At 34.9% G+C, this 10,686-nt stretch overlaps 1 long non-coding RNA gene across 1 annotated transcript; it reads left to right on the top strand.

Moving 5' to 3' along the window:
* Positions 1 to 306: 306 nt before the first annotated feature.
* Positions 307 to 5,709, top strand: LOC108375557 (uncharacterized). The gene is made up of 3 exons (XR_001849179.1): positions 307 to 388; positions 1,049 to 1,053; positions 5,699 to 5,709. It is a non-coding gene; the product is annotated as an uncharacterized LOC108375557 (long non-coding RNA).
* Positions 5,710 to 10,686: the final 4,977 nt, after the last annotated feature.

Below are 10,686 nucleotides of genomic sequence, written 5' to 3'. Positions count from 1 at the left end.
AAACGGAAGAATAAATCTGTTGTATTTTTGTGTATGTATATAATAGTTTTTATCTATGGAATACTATTTTAATTAACATTTAAATTGAGCTCGTAATCACAAAAAATAAAATAGAAACAATTTTATTCATAAAAAAAACCGGCTAAATCCACTTCAATTTTGAAAATACAAAAACTAAAACCTGCTAAGTTAGAAATTCGCCAATAAAACCATAAAAACGTAATTTTTTTCATTCGTTCTGGATTAGGGCCATAGAACGTCGCGCGATTAACAGACTATATGTAGGATTTGCCCCATAGACTAAGAGTTAAAGATATATTTAGTTTTTTGCCTCTACAGTAAAATATGTTTTTTGGTCGTTAGCAGGTTTACACTTTAAGGCGACGATGTGTATGTATTCAACTAATGGCGTTTTCTTTACCACAGAAATATTTTGCCTTCTCTTGTGCGTAGTACTGAGTAGAGGGCAATGAAAAGGCAACATTTTATGTAGTAAAGAAAACGGGATTTCGACTCTTAGTGGTTATAAGATACCCGAAAGGGAGATATTAGTAAAGATTTTGTGGGTGTTTGACAAATTCCATGTTTCAGCTCTTATTATACTCGATAAAGCCCACAAGAAAAGTAAACTCACTGTGTAAGTTTCATTTGTTAAATAGCTGAAAGATATAAGCTGTAGGGAAAGAAAAAAGGGTTAAAAAAAACAAGGGTATATACCAGGGTGGGCAAAAACTCGGAGTTCGAGCGAGCGAGCGAGCAAACTCCTACTCAATGCCTCGCAGACAACGAGGCGCACGCATCTCGTACTCGTAGCAGCAATGAGGCGAGGCACGAGAAGTTTGCCTCGCTCGCCAAACGAGCGAGCGCTGCTTGTTACCTCGCGCTCCTATTAAACGAGCGAGGCTGTTGTGTGTTGCCTCACTCGCAGTACGAGGGGAGTAGCTGTCTGCATACTCGCTCTGCTAGGTAAGACGAGTGAGCGAGGAGTGAGTGCACTATACAACACATGCATTTTTGTGCATAAAAATGTGGGAATGTATGTCAATAGATTATGTACGAAAGTATGTTAATAATTGTATGTACATATGTACATATGCATATAAATATGTGAATATTATATCGAGCCCTAACCGCCAAAATAACGTAAGCGACATTTTTTTCAAAATTTTTTTTTGATGCAGAAATGTACCTAGATGCTCTAGGAATATTTCTGCATCAAAAAGAAAATTTTGAAAAAAATGTCGCTTACGTTATTTTGGCGGTTAGGGCTCGATATTAGGGCAGCTTTTAAAACAACAAATAAAATTTATTACATACGTAAGCACAGATTATGGAATGAGATATTTTTTAGAGTTATATACATACATAACATGCATATTTATATATCTGTGTTCGTATGGAAAAGTAGCTTATGTCGAAAGGTTGGCTTTAGTATAATGCGGCAATCCCTTTATTTTTTAAACGGCAAGGAATTTTTTGATGAGACTTAATAAGAATATTGACTTGCTAGTATCGGAACTATTTCTTCCACGTTTATTTGCTAAAAGTTGTTCAACGGCTTACCGCCAGTGAGTCATTCGCAATCGTATGCTGCGAATGCCGATTTATACTAAAGCCAGCCTTTCGACATAAGCTACTTTTCCATATGAACACAGATATGTATGTATGTATGTATTTATGTATGTATGTACATATGCATGTATTTTGTCTTTACAGAGAAAAGTAAGTAACGAAGATAGTATAGATAATCGTTTGTGCCGCAGAAACAAAAAACAAGTAAGCACTTGTTAGCACCCCAAAATAGTTTGCTACTTGTAGCAGTTATGCTGTATACCTGAATGAAATATAATCCTTGGAGAAAAGATTTATTTGTGGCCTGTTGTTCAAGGACATATGTACATGTATGTATGTATGTATGGATATGTATTTGCGTAAACAAAGAATAGAGGCCGGTTCACATACAACTTTGGCGTTGCGTTGGCGTTGAATTTCAAAGCAGCCGTCCACCGTATATATGTACTTACCATTGCGTTACTTCGTTTGCCTGCCTGAGTAAATTGTTTGCCTTTGATGTCTCGTTTTTTCCCCTTTGTCCACTCAGCTTTTACCTACTTCACATCGCCCCCGTTTGGTTTACCCGCTTTATATGCTCGCTCGTTTGCGTTTCCCGGATTTTCCCTACCCTCCGCCCATGGATGCTACCTAGTATGTATGCAGACATAGGCACCAAAATGGGAAAAATATGAACATTCTACTTGAAATGTTTCCAAAATTATTAAAAAAACACAATTATGATATTTTTCGAGTGAGAATGATATATTTATGCTATAAAACTACACACCAAGCATTGCTCTACATATAAATGTGATTAAAAAGTTTAAAACTTTGTTGAAATTTTCAAATTTTTTTACAAAGTATGAAACTTGCTTGGACTTGTATGGTCTGTCTCTCATGTACACTTAGGTCTTTTTTATGCGGTAGATGCGTTCTTCAGAAAGCCGCATAAAAAAGTTCTTTAATTTCATACAAGAACAGGAGATGCGTTCCAGCATTTTCAAAACCCGCATAAATTCAGATACTTCAAAAAAACAAAAAAAAAAACAATTTATTTCTTCACTTCTGTATTTTAACCAAAACAAAAAATATCATAAAAAATACATGAATTATGTAAGAAAAATTGATTGCAAAAAAAGTAATAAAAACTCTCAAAGAAGCAAAATCGATACAGCGAAAAAAATGTTTGAAAAACCTCATAAATTCACATCCGCATAAAAAAGAACCACATAAAAAGAGACCTAAGTGTATAAGTTGAAATTTTATAAGCTATTGAAAATTAAAAAAACTATACCTACATATACTACGTTTATACGTAAGCTATTTGCAAATAAAAATAATTTGCAAATACCTAACTCACTGTTTATTCGATGGTGAAAAATTCTTTTTTAATATTGCCTGATTATAAAAAGGCAATAATATGACAATCGAAAAAGAAAATAAAGTTAAAAATGGCAACGTCTTGATTATAAAAAGGCAATAAGATAATCGAAAAAGAAAATAAACCTAAGAATGGCGGCGTCTTGCGCTTATTTGCAAATAGTAGCACTAATCAATACTTATTTGCGTGATTTAGTTATTTGCAAATAAAAAGTTAACTCAGCGTTTATACGGCAAATTTTACCATTTTGCAAATTGTTATTTGCGAATAATACGTGCGTATAAGTACATAGTAATATATATGTATGCACATATGAGCCTACCTAGTAGATAAAACTGGCAAAAATAGGACGCATCTATTCTTCTGTGCATGAAAATATATACACAAATAAATACATACATATGTGTATATATGTATGTATATACATATCTACATGTGTGCATACAATCGTTTGCTCTAAATTCTTAGTTGATGCAATTTTTATCCCATACATTTTTGCTGACCAAACAACCCGTTTGCCTGTCTAATCTGCTTTCCTCATTTCCCTCGCTCGTTTACTCGCCTCGCTCATCTGCTGCTGCAAATGAGTGCCTCGCTCGCAACGCCCCTCTCGCGAGGGCAGAGCTAATGAGGCCCTCGTTTGCTTGCTGCTCTACTCTTGCGCCGCCCTCGTTTGCTTACTCGCTCGCTGGCTACTCATCGTGTGCGCTCGTACCTAACGAGTGCTCATTTGCAAACAGCCTCGCGTGTTCCTCGTGAGTTGCGCTAACTCAGAGCAAACTAACGAGCGAGCGAGGGGCCAAAATGAGGCAAATCCGAACCCTGGTATATACATAAAAATGTCTTTCAAAAAATTCGCTCATACCAAACCACATGCACAAAAACAACAACAATAGAGCTTAATGTAATTCGCCTTTTATACTTCCGTTGGAAATAGTAACCTTCGGATACATTATTGCATTACAACATTTACCGAAATGTCAACCGCAGTTTTGTTGCTTTCAGCCAACTCCTGCCGGATATGATGAACTCAATAAAGTTGAAGGCACTCCTTCATTGCGCATCAATATCTTCACCGCCTCCTTCACACTTTTTTATAGATTTTTTTCGTACAAGGCCCCCTCCCCGCACCAACTTCTACACTTTCTTACGTTTCGCTGGCCATCCGATCCACAATCGATAAGCAACTAAACAATCCACATAGCTTTCAGCAAATTTTGCGCTACTAAGGTAACGTACTTACAGCGCTTTGAGTTGTTTTGAATTGAACTGAATTGAGTTGAGTTGATTTGAGCCGCATCAAGTTACCTGCGCTTAGCTTACAGGTCAGTTGGTCCTTCTTGGTCACCGATTTCTTTTTACGCATTTTTCAGCCACTCCTCAAAAACTAGTTAGTCCTTCTTCAACTTCACCACACACAAGTATCTACTTTAATGCGACTTTTGGCTATCAACGCAGTCAACTAATCGTAAAATTTTATTTAAAGCTGCAATGTTGAAAGCATAAAAGCTGTAAGCGGTAAAAATCAAAGCTACTAACTATGTGTAGGCGAGAAAAGTTAGCTCATTCGACGCGGTTTATTTGTGGCCAAAAATTTACCGATTCGCATTTTTCGAGCTCAAGTTTTATCCTTTCTCTTGTAGCGCGCAAAAAGAAAAAAACGATTGCGGATATATGTATGAGCCAGGTACTATGTCATTGCCAACACTATCTCTCCATTGTTGCTTTTCTGCTTTGTTGTCCTTGCCTTGAATGTGAGCAAGTCTTTGTTTTCTTCTTCCAGCGTACGAACAGTTCATACTCCCCCTCAGCATTTGGTTCATCTGCGTGCCTTTTGTTTGTGCGTTACATTGGCGCATACTTGCCACACTTTGGCTTGGCACGCTGATTACCATCCCCTGCGTAGTAGAGCTGTAAGTAAATACTTTGTGAAAGTTGCTGATTTTGAAATTTTTTTTATTCTTTTGCTGTTTTACTTGCCACATGAGTTTAGTATGCTTGGCTTTGATACTCCTCCAATGTTTGCTTTGCTGCAACCACTTCCTGCTTTCTCCTTAAAAAAGTATTATTCACAACTTTTTGTTTGCGTTGGCTATCCCTGCTGACCGCTCTATACTCTTTACATCAGTTCGAAGCGCTGCCAAAAACTTTAATGGAAAAAGTTGCTGTCGCCATACCAACATCTTGTCTCCTTTGCATTTGTGCTACTTGTCTTTTCTCATGTGATGGTAATGGGCAGCCTCAAAATTTTAAATTGTAATTGCAACCATTCCAATTTGAATTTGAATGTTCTATTTATTTTTTTTACCAAAAATTTACACAATTATTGTTCTGAAGGCAGTCAAAGCCTAGAAATTGGAGGAAAAGAGTCGTTCGGATATGAGTGTTTATTAGAATTGGTCTCGAAATTTACATAAGGAGCAGTGATTTAAACAATTTTTGCTTGGTGAGATGCCAAACTTGTATTGCAAGATGGTTGAAACTTTTTAAAATTACACATAAACAATTATTTTATATCTTTTGTATGTCAGTGAAGACGCGATTTAAATAGAACACATCCTCTTTAGACGCATAAATAAGCCAATGAAAATCTCTTTCTGCTTAGAACTTAAACTTTTGCTTAAAGAACGAAATAAATGAAATTTTTCTTAACTATCTCGGCAGCACTGGTTTAGAATTTGAACTAAATATGTTGGAGGTGTTGCGCGATGGTGGTAAATTTTTTAAACCGCAAATATTTCTTCTATGCTATGCGTAGCAAAGATTTAAAATATATATGGGGTATTCTCTCTAAAGTATCTAAAATACATTTTGTATGAATCAAAGAGAAACGTCCTAAGTTTGCGGAAATAATATAGAGTATACATATAATCTCCAGAATCCTGGCTGTTTGATCTATGCAGTGGCTGTAAAAATTGGTTGGCAATGGCAATCTACTACGAAAATTTCTTTCGCGAAAGACAGTATAACGAATTATCTAAAGTAGGACATTGCGCTACATAAAAAAAAATTTAAAAGTTGTAAGCCCATTGCGTGTAGACCATGTATCTCTTATGACCCAGATTTCTTATTTAAATACTCAACACAGAATTTAACTCAAATATTAACATTTTAATTTTTGCATTTACATATAAATATATTTTTAATCACCTAAATGCGAATATATTAACGAAACGTTGTCTTTATAATTTCAGGTAAGCAAAGAAGACATGTACAAGGTACATTGACAACATGGTATTACACAATACATAAGCACAATTGTTGGCGGTAAGTTGATTTCAAAACAATCATATCATTATAAAAGAAGTCAACGACCGAGTAAGCAAATAACGGCGTTGAGCTCTTATTTTGGGAAAACAAATTTTTTTTAAATTTATTTTAATAATCAACCATTGCTAAGAGAGCTTACTGCAAAAGGCCAATGAACTTAAATTACAATTTGATGAGTCCCAAATTGCGCTTATTATCCCATTATGTCTTTAGCTTTCAGAACAGTATGTGGGATATTAACTTTCACCTTTCTTTATTTTTCTTTTCCTTTTGGAAATTCATGAACGCTACCTCAAAACATTGTTATTTGTGATAAAAAAAGAGAACCGTATTTTTTTATTTGGAAAAAAATTTGTAGTTCGCGCTACTCGTTTTTTCTGAATTTTTTATTTTCCTGACATGTTAAAGTGTAGCTAAAAATGCTGCTTTAACATGTAATTATTCAGGTATTATTGGGGAATATTCTCGTAATGACAGTGTCGGCAAATAGATACGCTTTCGAAAAGAGAGTACTAAAATTAAAAGATTGATACTGGCCGATAAAGGCATTGTAATGGGTTGGAACTTGTCACCGGGAGGTTTATGGGGTTGCTAATTAGAAATCTGTAGTCAGTTTTTCAAAATTAAAAATGGAGGATCCAAAATGGCAATACATTTTAAAAAAATGTTTGAATTTGTTCGAAGCTCGGCACTCGGGAGTTTTTGTGGTCGCTGATTAGAAATCTGAGGTCAATTTTTTTAAATTAAAAATAGCGGACTAAAATTAAAACGTTGACACTGAACGTTTTAAGCTTTGTCTTGGGTTGCAGTTCGTTAACAGGAGTATGAGTAACATTTTCCATTTAAAAATTAGAATTTTTTCATACACAATGCAAACCTAAAATTAAAATATCTTAGAAAACAGATCCATAATCTTCGACCCTAAATTAAGATAACATGTCTCGGCGTTTTTGTGTGTGTGTCAGTTCAGCGTTTCTACAGTGTTATCAAAAGAAATTGATCAAAAGCTTTTTGATCCGGATATTTTTCAAAAGGAGTGCCACTTAAAATATTTTTTGTACTGACAGGCTAACCCAATATTCACGCACGCCGCCAATTTATTGTCAAAAATTACTCATGCACATGCAACTTGTATGAGATCAACCGAAATTGAACGGCGTGCGTATGAAGCTAACTCAATTTCCAATTTTTGTTCTGCGTGACATTTTGATTTGACGTTTCGCTCAATGAAATCAAATGCAAACGCATGCAAGTCAATTTCGGGTGACGCAAAAAATCAAATTCGACGGCATGCGTACCAAAACGCAAGCCGCGAATATTAGGTTAGCCTGTGAGGGTTTGAGTAATAGAGTTGAAATCCAAATTTTGAAATGATTACGAGCAACGTAAAAAAATGTTAAAATATCAGATGAGAGCTCTTAACTGCAACCTAGTATTGTTCTCACTACTTTTCTTAATCTGTAACCGTAAATATTTTGTTGCTGCATTTATTTGGAGGTAAAAAAGACAATTAGTATCGCCCAATTTAATCCTCTACGTGGAATAACCAGTGGTTAAAAAATTTAACACTCGCTAACTAAATGGATTTTATATAGACTTTGCAGCCGAGAAACAAAAATTATTTTCAATTTCTTCTTATACATGACATTTGTCATAAAACCATGGTATAATTGAAGTGCTACACTATTACTATTACATATCTCACACGGAGTTTCTGTTTTTATAGAAAAAATATATTAGCTTAACAAAAGACTTAGTAAAGTGAATTTGGGTAGACATTACGATCATTTATTTTGATTTAATTTCACAGCCATTTAAATAAACCGGTCTTATTTTATAATTTTCATAACAATGCCGGGCAAAGGACATGCAGACATATGTTGTTGAAGTCAATCAAATGAACGACGAGCACTGATGGCCAGCGGGCGACAAGGTTACCTCTTTTAGGTATGTAGGTTTGGCGTATGTATGTATGTATTCCATCAACGTAAAAGAGAGATATTTAAACTGTTACCATCTCCACCCAAAACACACATGGATTCTATATACATACGTATTTCTGTGGTAACAAAAAAAAAAACCTTTGAATCATTGNAAAAAAAAAACCTTTGAATCATTGAAACTTATTCGACCCACGGCTACATCATCTACATCACCTACATCCCTTATTACCTTCTGTTGTTTTGTTTGTAATTCTCTTGATTTCACTAACTGCTCCCGGCTCTATTTAACCTTTCAATATTTATCATTTAACATTTCATTTGGCATCTGTTATGCAGCAGCAGCTTAAAAACGTGCTAAATGACAAACAATGAAATAAAAACTACAGAATAAAGCTTTCTGGTTTCCGTCGAAACCAACAATCGCCTGAAAGCATGTCAGCGAACACATAGAAATAAAAGTAAACAAAGCAAAACAACGTTACATTGTACATGCCACAACCCCGTGCTAGCAACGAAAGGCGATAACAAGAAAAAAGGAGTAGAGTGAATGACTCTCAAATTCTCCACAAACATCTTGAATAAAAATGAATTTAAAAATGTATAGCAACATTGCAAATAAGCAAAGCAAAAGAAAAAAGTTACTGCTCATTATCGTCAACATTTAAGCGAGGTGATGAAGTGTTGAAAATGAAAATTGAAAATCTCCTCGCAGACGCTAATGCTGTTGTGCGCTCGTCAACACCCCTACCATCGTCCACTGCATCTCGTAAATTCTACGTTCTACCTACCATCGGCTGGGTGTGAGTGCTATGGCGTTGGCTATGACATTGTCGATGGCCTGTCAATGTGGCAATGTGCCAGGCGCTTCATTTGCCAGATACCCACTTGGCGCCCACTCAGCTGGCGCGAAAAAAAAAAAAGTACATTGTACATACTTTAACGTTGCTAGTTTGCCGCCAACTCAACACTCCACATCCAGCCCCGGTATTGCTGATCAGCAACCACTTTTGTGTATGTATGTATGTATATGTAGTACTTATTACAAAAATGCTCCACAACAATGGCGCTACAAATCGCTATGAATTTTTTTCTTTTTTTTTGTGTTTATAAAAACATTTTTTTTCTTTCGTTCACCTGCGATTTGCACTTATTCTTATCCAAGCCATAACCTGGCCATTCTATGTATGTATGTATGTATGTCATTGTCGGTGCTTGATTTATTTACGAGGTTTACTGTTTACTTTCATAATTTTTTTTCTATTTTTCTGTATTTTTATTTGAATTTTTTTGTTTGTTCTGCTTAGCTGTCACAGGTTCAAATTTTCTATAAATTGTTATCCTTTCCCCGTAGTATCCTTGCCACCATTTAGTTATTAAAAATATAAGTATGTCTATACTCAACGCTAGAACTTCCATCATTTCTCCATTCATTATTTTTATTGTTACTTTTCGAATGTACGAGTATGTATGTATGTATTGTTAGTTGATCCAATCTCGCTTCCGCTTATAACGAATTTATCTTTTGCATTCATCTGCGCTTTGTCTGGATAAATTAAGTGCTTTTTTGTTGTTGTTATATTTGTATTTGTTTGCTGATGGATTTATTGGGTGCACAATTCACTTAATGCGCTCTGTCCTCGTAGCATTCAATTCCATTTAAGTTCAATCGAGAAACCAATTATTATTAGTGCTCAATTGGATTTAATTGTGGATGTGTGAGTTCTTAAAAAATTTCTCATATTGCTGTATTAGTATTTATGTACATACTTATGTCATAAGGAGACGGGATTAAATTGTGTAGATATTTTAACTGAATTGTTTCCAATAATGAATTATATTACCTACAGCTATGATGAATTGAGTGATAGATATTTATTATTCAATTGAATTAAAAGATACTTCTTAATTGAAAATTATTTTTTAACTCTCAGCCCCTCAGCATAGTTTTTGTAAATAGCTATCCACAACAAGTTTAATTACACTAGTTTACACCAAAAACGTTCTACGGAAGGGGACTATCCAATTTTTTCAATTTCTCGTTGATTCCGAAAATCGCGTTATCTTTTTTTCTGTTTATGAGTTTTCGGAATATTTTCAGTTTTTCCGTATTCTGCTTAAACAAAAAGAGTGATTCCACTTAATCATGTATATCTTACGAACCAATTGAACAATCGTTATACGACATACCGCAAACGAAATCTGATAAAACTCTATACCGTACATACTGTTATTCCCAGAATTGGGCGTACGTAAATTTTAGTACAATAATATGTAGATTTCAAATGTCTAAAAATCCGCGTTGATTTTTGGGAATTTTTTTTTTTTACTGTCCTACGCATTTTTTTCATATAAAAAAATTCTGAAATACTATAAATGAAAACAAAAATTGGTAGGACAGTCAGCAACGAAATTCTCAAGAATGATTTTCAGATTTTTATACCCGAGCGCACTTGTGCACAAGGGTATATTAATTTTGTTCACATAACGGTTGTTTGTAACAGCCAAAACGAATCGAGATAGATATAGACAAATGTATAC

Source organism: Rhagoletis zephyria, unplaced genomic scaffold (assembly GCF_001687245.7).
Source record: "Rhagoletis zephyria isolate East Lansing unplaced genomic scaffold, Rhagoletis_zephyria_1.1 Rzeph_scaffold_09121, whole genome shotgun sequence".
Taxonomy (NCBI): Eukaryota; Metazoa; Arthropoda; class Insecta; order Diptera; family Tephritidae; genus Rhagoletis; species Rhagoletis zephyria.
The sequence above is the reverse complement of the archived record's forward strand: the minus strand, read 5'-3'. Positions and strand labels throughout refer to the sequence as shown.